This window comes from Mus musculus, chromosome 2 (genome assembly GCF_000001635.26).
Source record: "Mus musculus strain C57BL/6J chromosome 2, GRCm38.p6 C57BL/6J".
NCBI lineage: Eukaryota > Metazoa > Chordata > Mammalia > Rodentia > Muridae > Mus > Mus musculus.
In genome coordinates this window covers 44,456,474-44,469,314 of record NC_000068.7, presented here as the reverse complement: position 1 = coordinate 44,469,314, position 12,841 = coordinate 44,456,474, and the positions used below count along the sequence as shown (strand labels likewise).

The following is a 12,841-nucleotide window of genomic DNA, read 5'->3' as shown; positions in this document are numbered from 1 at the left end:
GCTATCTCCTTCAAACCTGTCCTCTGCGGAGTCGTCTTCTCTCCCCACGTGACTGATTTGGGCTAAGTTCTCACCTTTCCTCAGTCTTCTCTAAGGGCTACCAGGCTTTCAGTCCCATTTTTAAAAATCCTTGTAATTATTTTTATGCACTGCCTTTAGCTTTGAAAACCTTGTTTCTATATTGGTGCTAGCCTCGTATTATTTAGTAATATATTAATATTCTGTCGTTATAGTCACCCCATTCTCCAGCACCCATTCAGTTTGTTTCGACCTTTGCTAACGGGAAACCCAGGCTCGGCTTTGTGGGAAATAGGAACACAAGAAGTCACACCCTGTTCATAAAAGGCTTAGTCCACTGGAGAACATTTTGAGAGAGTATCCTCTTTGGCTCGCTTTTGAATGAGATCTGAGATTTGGGGGTGCCTGTAATATGGCTTAGAGTAAGCAAGATATACTCAAGGAGACTAAAAGATTGCCTCGAGTTCATACGACACAATAAACTAGCAGTTTCTATTGATCACCCTTCAAGTTCCGAGGATCTCAAGAAAGCGGAAGTGGGGAAATGAAGAAGGACAGGAAGAGGAAGACAGAGGGAAGACAGCGAGGGTGTGATCTGAGCCCAAGTTGCGCATCTCAAGGAGAATTTAGCAAGTGGATAAGGCTCCTTGGAGGAGCAGGAAATGAAATGAAAACCCTTGCTGTATACAACGGGGTAGAAGGAAATAGCTTTGTTTGTTGGCATGCTCCCGAACCTTCCTTCACCTGCCACTCAGAGGCGGTGGGAAATCCAGATGTGCTTGTTGTCACAGAGCCTCATTAGGATCCCATCCAACCCCAGCACATGCATCAGGAGGCTGCGTTGGCAGCAAACAGACCCGCTCCTAATGGAAGTTGAGGGAAAAACGGAATGCCTTTGCTCTGTCATCTGAATGTTTTGTTTGAGAGAGCATATAGATTATTTATAGTCCATCAAGTAAACCTGAGGGTCTTTTAATAAAATCACAGATTATGTTGCTCAAAGGAGTTTATTGAAATAATATCTGAACTCGCCCGTGACAATGACACTCCATGAGTTTATGGCTTTCTCCCATGTGGAATAGGATTTCCCACTTACCCCAGGCTATCTGCATATCATCTTAGCATTCAGCAGGAAAATGGAAGAGTGAGTTCAGGTCACTGGGCCAGCTTCTCATACACTTCCCCCCCACCCCCTCTTAAAAATACAAACACACACCAGAGCAGGGTGAGTAATGAAAGATAGGGAAGAGGCCAACGAACTGCCTTCCGAAGCAGGTTCGTAGAAACCCTTTATTGATACTCATTTTGAGAAAAACAGTCTTTTCCCTTGTAGTTGTGTTTGAAAGTCACCCTGTCTCTCTGGTCAGAATATTAGGGATTTGGGGAGTTTGATTTGGCTCTTACCCAAGAAAGCAATGGGGAAGTAAGAATTCACACAACTAGAGCCCGCGTCTTTGTTCTGAGTCCCACTCCCTTCTCAGATGGGCCGGAGATGTAGTTAAGTGTCCTGGAAGTGTGGGCCTATCGCTCACCACGCTCTCAGCACCTCCACGGTGCGCCCACACTCCCATAGGCGTTTATTTTGTGTCTCTTTCAGAATTATGGTTGTTTCCCTTTCCTTGAAATTAAACCACTCAATTACATGGTATGGTTGGAAATCCAAAAATTTGAAAAGTGCCTTGCTTTCACCTTTATGTTCTCCCCGTGTTCCTTTGACCCTCAAACTCCTTTAATTCCTGTCAGAGCCTTCTTTGCTCCAGCTGTCTCTTCAAATCTCACATCTCACTTGAAATTTCATTTAAAGTCTCTGGCCTCTCCCTGTATTCCTTACTCATTTCTCCCTCAGCTGCCATTTATTTAAGTTTATAGTGACATTTACTAACTCCATAAAGACTTCTGAGGCAAGAGTCTTGATGAAACACACATGATTCTATTGTATTATTACTTTTCCCCCCAAAGGAGAGCATATCCAGAAAAGAACAATGGAGAATTGTCTTCTTTCAAATAGGAAAAATTAATAACAAAATCATGGAGACCTTCTAGTGAGGAGACCATCCTGTCAAGATCTTTATTTCTGTTATGAGAACCAGGTCCTGGAGAGATGGGGTGGTTTTCTTCCCAGTGTGACAAGTCACATGGAGCCAAGGCTGGACTTGGGTTCTCCAACTCTCATGATAATATTCTTTTTCATTCTACTCTACAGCCTGTGCTAGACTCTGTCATCCCTTATAGCCTAGAGCCCTCTGCAGACACTAAACCCCTGGATGTGTGATTCCTTATATATCATGTATTGTTGGCATATTCTTCTGTATAGTGCAAATAATCACTAGTGCATTTATCATCTTAGAAGAATGTAAAGGGTACATGAATTCTTCTTTTTCACTACTTGGACAATATCAAGAAAAAACTTTGTACATTTCCAGTAAAGATGCTGTGCTTGTTTCATAAACATTTTTAAAGATTTATTTTGTTTTGAATAATGTGTGTGTGTGCACGGGTGTGTGCACGGGTGTGTGCACGAGAATGTAGGTAGGTATCTGAGTTGGTCCAGAAGAAGACTGTTGGTCCCTGAACCTATAGTTACAGGTGGTGTGAGCTCCTGACAAGGGTGCTAGGGATAGAACTTGGGTCGTCTCAACTGCCTTCCCATCTCTTCAGCTCTTCATAAATACTTTAGATCCTTGCTTGGTTGCATTTGGGAATGCGGTGCCTGTGAATAGCAAGGCTGTGTACTTGCTTAGAACTTCAGATGGAGGAGTAATTTCCAGACTGATTTATTTCACTGTCAAGTACTCAACTATATGTAGTGGTTAGAAACCAAAGATTCACAATGACTGCTGTCATCCCCATTGAAGTTACACTTAACCCAATGAGTTCTCTCTTAAGGAAACAGGGACAGGTGTCATGCCAGGGAGGGGTATGCATTGTGAGGAAAATGTGAAGCTGCCCAGAAGAACAGAGTGTGAAAAATGGCAGCTGTGTGGGATTTGAGAGCAAGGCTGGAATGGACCATCAGAAGAGGTAGGGCTGGAGCAGTTAAGATCATCTCTTGAATGTGAAAGTTCTGTAACCAAACAGAGCCACCCTAAAGTTGAGGTGCTCTTTTAGTTAAGTGGCTCTGGAAAAATTATGGAGCATGTAAAGAGAAGAAGACTCAGCTGTTGTCTTGGAGGCCAGTAGTGACTCTCCATTAGATAAGTCAAAACCAGGAGGTTTTGATGAAGTTACACTGTCTTGTAGATAGACTCCCAGCACTAGGGAGAGGGGAAATTAGGGGACGAGCTGCTTCTCATGGGAGCATGAGCTCTGAGGTTCTTGCTATCCTACTCAGGAAGAGGCTAGCCCACTTGGACCTTTACAACCTAGTGCAAAGTCATCGCTGAGCTATTATTTCAGAAGACTGAGTTAGAGTAATGTTCAACTCAGCTTCCCGGAGCCGCATTTGGAATGCAATTAATTGACTGCTGTTAGTTGTCAATTAACATTTATTATCAATTAGTTCATCAAATTGATTAGTTGGCAGGACCTTAAAGTCTAAATGCACTCCTTTCCATTATAAATATGTCTATAAGAGTAAAAGCTACTCACTAATTGATGTCAAACTGGAATTGCTTATGTCGAACTCGGGTCTTATCCATATTGCATTTTAAAATCTATATCAAGTCAACTTGAGCAATATTTATATGGTTCTCACTATTAAAATGTGCATTTTGGAGCTGTTTATTTCCAGAGGTAATCTGTAAATATTACAAGCTGAAACCTTATATTGATATCAGAGGGTCTAAAACAGATTTTTATTTTGTGAATACATCTTCATTTTACTCTGGAAGCCAGTATCTCATTTCTCAGTGGTATAGACATTTTGTTTACATGTAAACCTTTCATGTAGCAGCTTCCTCATGTTGTGAATCAACTAACCTAAAGATAGACGCATTCACAACAGTGTATAATTGGCTAATATTCCTGTTTGAAAGAGATGTACTTTTAAAATCACCCCCTCTTGCCAAATTCTCATTACATATACCTAGCTTCCCAGGTTAGTCCGCATTTTATCCATTATCTATGGACTGATTAATAGTTTTTAATTTCTTTTTCTTTAGTTTGCTTTTATTAAAGATAAATAGGCATACTACTATTTTTTTTAAAGATTCTCTTTTTTTGAGGTATAGGGAGATGACTTAAAGATGAATGCTTAACATTTAATATTTTCTCTTTTGTACAAGTTGGGATGATGAGTGGAAGAAAACTGTAAAGCCTACCCTTCTCCACTTAACAAAGCAAAAGATACCTACAAGGGATTATCCTTTTTTTTTGTTTTTGCCTTTGTGTAGAAGAGATAATTCCTGCTTTCTCCTACCCCAAATTGTGACCTAAATATGGCTAAAAGACACAACATGTGACCTGCTTAGCACGGCCTGCCATGGCCTGGAGCCACAGCAGGCTCGCTATTAGAGGCACTGGCACAGATGCTACCAGATGGCCAACATATTGTCCAGAGATGACCCATGTATAATTGCCGAAAGTTCAATACATTCAGGTTTTGAATTTAATTGCATTGAGCACCTTACCTACTGTTGCTGCATTCGCCAATGATTTAAGGTGGAAATGCAGCTTAAGAGAGCAAGGGAACTCCTTGGAGCGTCGTCTTTCTGCCTTTCCCCAAGCGTTGGTTGATTTGTCCACAGGTGGCATTCCAGGTGTTCCCGATACCTGAACTAAGAACAGATTGGGACATGTTAGCTTGCAGTGTGTGATTTGGCTCTGCACTTTGCTTTCCCGTCAGCTTAGCTATGGATAGTTTCTAACACAGAGCACGTTTTCTTGGTTTTCACTCTTTTGTGTGGTGTGGGGAGATGAGACTGGATGCCATGCAATCGTTTCCTTCACTGTTGCTGAGTGACTTGCTAGGTGCCAGTTGAATTTAGTTTACCTTGCCCTGCTCACCCTTTCCAGCTTGGAAGCTTCAGCTCAAACGATGTCACTGACGCGGGATGTTGCAGTTTCTATGTCTGTATTTTCAATGATATATCTTAGTGGGGGGGCACTAATTTGATTTTGTTATACAGACACCAGCAAATGGAGCCTGGGCTTTAGTGAGAGTGGGTTTTGAACCCCTTCTCGCCATTGAAAAATGACAATTATGTGCTATGGAAGGGCAGAGGACTATTGTTTCAGTTGCCGTCTGCAGGCTGTTATTTCTTAAAATGTTTCTGCTAAGCAAATGTAATCATGATGGCATGCGTTATTAATTCAAAATAGCTTCTCAAATGGCTCAAGCTCGGGACGGCAGCGTGCCTGGTACAATGTCATTTGTCATAATTCTTTGCTCTTCTGTTGTGCCTTTTTCTCCAAGCCACTCACCAACTACATTTGCTTTGTGTCTACGTGAAAGACAAAAGATAAGCCCTCGTTTAGTTAGACCTTTCCAACCCACTGCACTTCCACATTTACACTGTAGACTGTCTACTGCTATTCCTGATTGACTCTGCATAAGTCCTAGAAAGAGAATTCATACAATTGTCAAGGAAAATTATATTCCTCTGCTACCATCTGATTTGAGAACGAATTTTGTGGTGGAAGCCATTTTACTCACGATACAACCAAGGAAGCTTTTTCTGAGACTTGACACCATTAATTATGCTTTACAAAGTCCATTACTTGTTTAAAATCTGAAGCAAAATAATATTTTATTGAAAAAGGACATTTTAGTGCTCCAAAATAATCCTTTTTTGTTTTTGTTTTTTCAGGAAAATAGTGACATGTGGAACAATGTTAAACAAGGAAATAATCACAAAATCAAAAGGAGGTTCCAAGTTACTGCTCTATGGGTTAGAGTTGCTGATGGGTATTTTAAGATGTCACAACCCTGATTGGTTGGTGTCCCTTTGAAGGAGAGCGTCAGCTGCTGTCATATGGAGTGCACCCCCAAAACTTGCTATTTATTCATACCCCAGTTAAAGCTGAAACAAACAACTGAAGCTAATCACGCTTGAAGTTGGGTATCGCCTTTGTGGCTTTATGAGCCTATTTTTCTGAAATTAGAAATTGCCTGAGTGAAATGTTTCTAGCTAAACTGCTTTCTACTGAAGTCGTGATTTTTACAGTCAGATAAATGCCCCTTAAGCTCCATTTATGTAAGCGTCAGTGACATCCAGTGGCTAGCAGGCTGATCACAAGTGCGTCTCCCAGTGTGGGGGGCCCACACTCAGGCATGGCGCCCGAGTCTGCTCTACATTCTGCATCATTGCTGATGCTTCGGTTCTAGAAAGTTGTTGTTTTTTTTTTTTTTTTTTTTTTTTTGGTTGTTGTTGTTTTGTTTGTTTTTACCAAATATGGTCCTCTGACTGGGATGCCTATACATACATTCTACTGTGGACTTTTTGAAACAGCACTGATAGAAATGAGAATTGAAAATTGGAGATAAAGATGCATACAGAGATTACCCGGGAAAGTACCGTTGCTTGGAAAAACATAATCAGCCTCAACACTAAACCCAAAGCTTGAAACTCTGCAGGTGTTATTTAGAAATGGTTATCAGGGAGCTTACACAGCTTTCCGTGATACAGGGAGGACTTGTAAATTCTAGCGAGATTGGTTCATTATGCAGAGTTGGATGATGTTACGGTTAATGTTTCAAACACATATGCTTCATAAAATGGTCCACCTTAATTTGAAAAAAGGCATTACTTGCAATTATGTGAGCCACATAAATTTATTTGCAGACAGTCAATTCATATTGATCATAACCCGACCTCACAATGACCTTGAGGATAGGTAGTCTGTGACTGGTATAGATATTGGGATCAATACCAGAGTGCAATTGACTACACCTAGTTACTGATAAATGAAGTAAAAAGGTACACTATTTTCAGAAACAAAGATAATAACAGCTCATTTAGTCAACTGTTTGCAAAGGTTTAATATTGATACATGCAGTTATAATGACATCCTCGGGCGTTTTCAAATGGCAGAAAACAATAGGGTGCAGAGTCACTGAGCACATTGAGGAGAAAGAATCATTACTTTCCAACGCTGAATAAGAAATGCCGCACTATTTCTGTCAACATCACTGTGAACCAGGGCATTCTGTAAGCAGTACAGGCAGATCCTGATCCCAACACACAGGGCTGCTTGCTTCAGTGTTCTGTATGTGCCAGTTCTTGTGAAATGAAGCACCCTATTATGTGGGAACAAAGCCTCCAGGACCACACATTGTACGTTAGTACTACCCTCTCTTGCACATTTGCAGTGGAATTAGCTTGCCTATCCACAGGTAGAACCAACTGTAATCATGAGGAAGAGAGCATTTGGTCTCAGCGCATCTGCTCCACGGTGATGCATGCCCTTCTGCTATGGAAACTTTAAAGAAAGGATGCTAACAAAAATTTCCCCCAATTGTTCCTTTCTCGTTGCTGGGAATTCCACAGAGTGAACAGTTGGCAAGTTATGCAGATCCTAAGTAAATAGCGTCCATTGGCAGAGCGTTAACAGGTTGTGCAGCTTAATTGGAGGAGAGTTCAGGAGCCGGCCAGTGTCTGTTATACCCAGTTGGCGAGTGGTGCCTAAGGAGTGAACAGTGATTTTTGCAGTGAGCTCATTTTGGGTAACTAGTCAGCTTGCAACTGTGAGCCAGAGGACTTGCATTCCGTGTGTCCTGCCTTTTCTTCTGTATAAAATATATGTCTATATCTTGAGCTTTGTTTATCTTTTGCCAGTACAATTTTAAGAAATCTGTGCCAGCACTCTGATGTTGTCGTTCCGAGGAAGGGGAGTGCTGAGAAACACTGGTGGCTATTAAAACCTGCAAACAGAAGGAAAAGGCTGTTAGTGTAGCCCAGGTCTCTTTGTTGATCTTTTACACGTAATCTCTGGTTGCACTTCTTAAGCCACATTCCTTTCCACACCGCCTTCCTGTTTCCCATGCCTTTGCATGTTTTGGTACCTGCTCTTGCCTTTTCTCCTCTTACGCAGCTACTTCTCAATAAACCTGGGTTTCCAATTCGGTGCTCCATCAATAAGCCTCTGACTGGTTCTGTTAGTCAGTGTTCTCAGAAATCTTGTGTTATTCTGGAGAACTGTAAATCTCTGTCATTGCTTCCCATAGCAGAAATAAAGACACTGGGAAGTACTGAACCCTTTAGTGACATCACTGCAGCCACTAAGACACCCCAAAACACCTACAATCAAGGGACATGCTAAGTTAAGGCATCAAGGACCGATTGTTTCAGTTTGCTTCAGTCTTTCCTTTGCTTAAAAACTTTAACCAACCTGATGGGACAAGCAGATTCTGGACTTCAGATTTCCCATGTTCCTCAGCGGTGCTGTCTTATTGAGTAGCTACTAACTTTCACCAAGAAGATATCTGTAGTGGGGAGAGTAAAAGTTGGTATTGGATTACAAGATGTAAATACATAAATAAAAATAAATAAATTTAATAAATAAAAAGATATCCATAATTAGAAAGCTGAGAATAGAGGTTTGCATACCTTCTTCATAGCAGATGGAAAGAGCAGACTATACTCCTTCTTTCTATCAGGAAAATTTTGATACTAAATCCAAGAGTACCTCACACCATTGTTCAGAACGCCTCTCCCAGGGAGAGTTTGTACTGTGACTGAGGGCTGCATGGAAAACATTAACCTAGGGATTAATCTTTTCTTCCTTTCCTCATGGTGCTAGGGATTGAGGTGGGACTTTGAGCATGGTGGGCAAACATTCTAAACCTGGGTCATAGCCTCTACCTCGGCCCCTGTGCTTTCTTGAAGGGTTTTGTGTATGTTATGTGGTATATATATTTGGCAAGAACAAAACCAGTTTTTATATTTGAAAGGCTTGTTTGTTTGTTTGTTTGTTTGTTTTTGGCAAAGCTGAGTAGGAATTCTAACAAACACCTGGTAATGCAGTATTGTCCCAGAAGTCTCTGACTGCACTGGGTCTGACTGGATTTGGCCTTGGCTGCTCATTGTACACCGGATTTACTTACGGAGACGGTTTTGTGCAGCTCAGGTGTGAGGGTCATGTGTACTGGCTAAGTCATTACAAGGCCAAGGACTATATTGCCAGTCTTGTCCGCTGTATTCTAATTTTAGTTTTGGTAAAAAAGAAAACCACAAGTGACATAATTGCACGATTGCCTAGAATTCTGCTACTCTACTGCTAGCCATGGACCCCTCCATCAGCCCACCCAGCTGGTCCGTGGTGGTGGCTATTCTGGCTAATCTTGCACTGTCCTTGGTCACCATGTTTCTTTGAGATACCACATCAGTAGATGTGTTCTGTTGCTCCTTCTTGGGAACTGAGATGTCCCCTTGTATCCTAGAGTCTGTCACAATGACATTCCATATGAATCTTCCTCTTGGGCAATCTCATATTCCAGACTGTCCCTCAGGAGAAAGCTGTCCTTTAAAACTCCAAAATGTTATTGAGTTGGAGTACTTTTCTATACTGGGTTGCCTAGTATTGGTGTCTCATGAAGAGATGAATCAGTCCAGTGGCCCTAAAGACACATATAGGGTTACACCTACAAGAAGAACCATGACAGCCTTAAAGATTTTCTCAGCACTGTTTGAGGTTTTTAGACATTGATGTTTTGTCATAGCAGACATATATTGACACTATAGCCCAGTCATCCACAACACAACATCCTAATAAACTGGACTGTGCCACTATAGGGACAGAATAGCAGCAGCAACAGAAAGAGAATTTAAAGACAGTACTTACTGAGTATGTGTGAGTGTGCATGTGCCATGCTGTATGTGTGGGGATCAGGGGACAGCTTGAGGGAGTCAGTTCTATCCTTCAACCACGTGGGCTCTGCAATCACACTCAGGTACCCATGTTTGGTGGCAAGTGCCTTCGATGACTGAGCCATCAACCTGGCTCCTAAGTGGATTTTAAACTGAAGACTCCAGGTAGGCATTCCAGAAACGTGATACTTGACATAGATTGTGATGCTCGATTGTCTTGCATTGGAGCTCAACAATTTTACTTTGCCTACAGTGTTTTGATCTCTGGTGATTCTGTACATTATCATAGGGAATGAAATTCCTTTGCTGAAGGTACATTGGTGAGAGTTAGAGGTATTGATTGAGAAGAGGGGAAAAAAAGCCAAAAAAACCCAAAAAACTTAATTATGCTACTCAGCCCAGGTATAGCATGTGGGCTGGATGACTTAACACCCATAACCAATTTTCCAGGACTCAGACTTTTGTTTATCCTGAATGCTGGTCTGGAATCCTAAATGTCCTGAGACATGAAAACAAACAAACAAAAAGCAAAGGGCAAATTTACCATTTATTACTACTTTGGATTGAAAGCAGGATGCCTGAGGTGTGTTCTTGCTATGATATACCTGCCTTAAAAAAGTAGAAACATTAAAAAATGCACAGCAGCAAAGCAATAAACTTTGCCATATTAATTAATTTTGAATTATGGCCAAACTCTTCTATAAGGGCATATGACATACACGGTAATGCCAAATTAATTCTTTATGATCAGTGCTATTGTAATCAATGCTAAATGAATTCATAATGATAAGATACTTAAAATAAAGAGTTACCACAAGAACAATAAAAGATCAACATCATTTGAGCTAGAGCATACTAATAAAGTATTAGTTCAATAAGCTCAGGCTCTCCATGACAATCAATGGAAGATAATTTATTTCTTGCCTATGTCTTGCTTTTCCTGTAAGAGCTGCATAAAAGCATAGTCCTTTGATTCTACTGTAAATTGTGTGGTGAGGAAGAAGTATAGTACTCTTATTATTACAAGTTTTGCTGTATCATTTACTTTAGACCTCACTTCTGTGCCAAAGAACTCAGGGCAAATTATATACACAAATTTACTTCCCAAATAAATTCCCTTTTGTCTCTACACCCTCTGAGGACCATGTGATCCTTCTCTTCTTTCTTTTAATAATTCATTCTTTCTCTTTATTACCCACTTTCTCTCAATATATATACACACATATATTTATACACATATATTTGCATATTTATACACATATGTAAATATACACATATATATGTAAACATAAACAATATATATGAGACAAACCTGAAAAAGTTGGCCATGTGGTCTTTACATATTCCTCTTTTTATTTAATAGTGCCATAGATTGATCTCTATGCTTTAGTTTCTTGATTTAAAAAGACTTTTTAAAAATTAATTCTTTGAGAACTTCATACAATGTATTTTTATCCTATTTATGCCATCTCTCACCTCCTCCCAGATCCACCCCCATTCAACTTGGTGTCCCCCTCCCCTTTCTTTCCAAACCATCAAGCCCAATTCTTGTTGCTCAAATACTCTTGGGTGTGAAGCCTGCCCTGTAATATGGTTGACCTCTCGTGAATCACACCCTTAAAGAAATGGGGATCTTTCTCTTCCAGCAGCTATCAAATGCCAATAATTCCTCAGTTTGGAGTGGGACCTTCTGCTTATTTCATTCTTTCCACATGGGTTTTGTCTGGAGTGAATTTGCATAGGCATTTCGTATGCTGTCTTAATCACTATGTGTTTGTGTGTATAATTTAACTGTTGTGTTCCTAAACCCTTTTTCTCTGGCACTTACAATCTTTCTGTCCTCTCTTTCAAAGTTTCCTGAGCCTTGGGGGAAGGAGTGTGATAAATATGTCCCATTTGGGGCTAAGCATTCCAAGGTCTCCTATTTTCTGTACATTGGCCAGTATGGGTCTCTGTGTTAATGGGCATCTGGTACAAGATTTTTTTTTTTAAATGAAAGTTGAGATATACATTGATTTATGGGTCTAGTAATAAGCCATTAGGAAAAAATTTTAATACCATGTCAATTTAGCAGAATAATAGTAGTAGGTTATCATTTGGGGCTTATGACTTATCTAGCCAGAGGTTCTTGGCCTAAATAACAGTTCTAGGCCTGGGTTGCATCTTATGGAGTAGACCTTCAATTCAGGCAGAGCAAGGTTAGTTACTTCCATAAAATTCATGTCACTGTTGTTCCAGTGTGCAAATCGTGCTAGGACAGTTATTATTGTAGCTCTTTGGGTTCACAGATGAGTAAGATTATTGATTCGTTTTTTCCTTTGGTAGTGAGTGCAGCACCTCCCAGTACTATGAAAGCTAGTTAGTAGTGATGAAGTTTTCAGATCAATACCTGTTTGATTTTTCTATCTTTTATGACTCAAGTATGTGGTATCTTTAGCATCAAGTTCTGGATGTGACCATTTAGCCTACAATATTTGGCATTCTATGGGATCCCACTGGCCAATAGTTCAAAAATTAGGCAACCCTTTCCTGGCACTAGGGTTTTAATTTAGCATTGCTAGCATTTGCTGTCCCCCTCCCCCATTACAGGGTAATTCCACTAAAGACATCATGAATGAATGGTTGTCCTTTACCATACACTGAAGAGCCAACCAATAGTGAAGTTAAAACGAAGACTTACCCAGGGCATGGTGATGCACACCTTTGATTTCAGTGCTCAAGAGTCAGAGGCAAGCATATCTCTAAGAGTTTGAGGCTGGCTTGGTCTATAAAGTGAGTCCAGGACAGCAATGTCTCTGTTACACAGAGAAACTCTGTCTGGAAAAAACAACCAAGCAAGCAAACAAACAAACACACAAACTAACTAACACCCCCCAAAACCCAAGATTCACTTTCTGCAAGACTCACTTTTCTTTTTTCCTGTCTTCTTTCTCTCTGTTCCCTCTTTTTCTTGTACTTTTCACTTCTTTTCTTTCATTATTCATCTGTACTTCCTCTATAATACGTATTTATGAGCATCTTCCATATGTTAGGTATATTCTGAGCCCCAGAAGTACATTCATGAGAATAATATTAAG

At 40.4% G+C, this 12,841-nt stretch overlaps 1 long non-coding RNA gene across 1 annotated transcript in view; it reads right to left on the bottom strand.

Moving 5' to 3' along the window:
- Positions 1–6,810: 6,810 nt before the first annotated feature.
- Positions 6,811–12,841, bottom strand: part of Gm39805 — a 30,206-nt gene continuing 24,175 nt past the window's right edge. Inside the window, exons 2-3 of the long non-coding RNA XR_866183.2 lie at positions 8,287–8,380; positions 6,811–7,819 (exon numbers count right to left, since the gene is read on the bottom strand). This is a non-coding gene — a long non-coding RNA (predicted gene, 39805). The remainder of the gene's footprint in view (positions 7,820–8,286; positions 8,381–12,841) is intronic.